The following is a 485-nucleotide window of genomic DNA, read 5'->3' on the forward strand; positions in this document are numbered from 1 at the left end:
AGCTTCTATCCCTCTGCCAGAGCCCAAGGTGAGTGCCTGTGAATGAGTTTATATGCTAGCCCTTTAAGAGGATGCCTGAGTTTCCAGCAGCCTTTCATCTCACCAGAATGGTCAGGAATCCCTGCTGATTTTTACAGCCAGATGTTATGTGAGAGCCCAGCATGGGGCTGATCAGGAAGGACCTCTGCCCCTGAGATATCTCTGCCCCTGAGATTCTCAATTGCCACACATGGGTGCAGGGCCAGCCTGTTTCTTGTCTCTACTCCTCCTACCACTCTTGATGTGGCTTCTTCTTTATAATCTTAGTTATTGGACTTCTGCTTAGCCAGTCTTCAGATGATTATCCAGGTTTATTTTTCTATAATTTATGTGGTTGTGGGAAGAGATGTGTGCAGCTTATATCCACTCTGATTTCTTCTTCCTCTTCTTTTTTTTTCCTGCCAATCCTCACCAGAGGATATCTTTTTCCATTGCTCTTCAGAGAG

This window comes from Myotis brandtii, unplaced genomic scaffold (genome assembly GCF_000412655.1).
Source record: "Myotis brandtii unplaced genomic scaffold, ASM41265v1 scaffold250, whole genome shotgun sequence".
Taxonomy (NCBI): domain Eukaryota; kingdom Metazoa; phylum Chordata; class Mammalia; order Chiroptera; family Vespertilionidae; genus Myotis; species Myotis brandtii.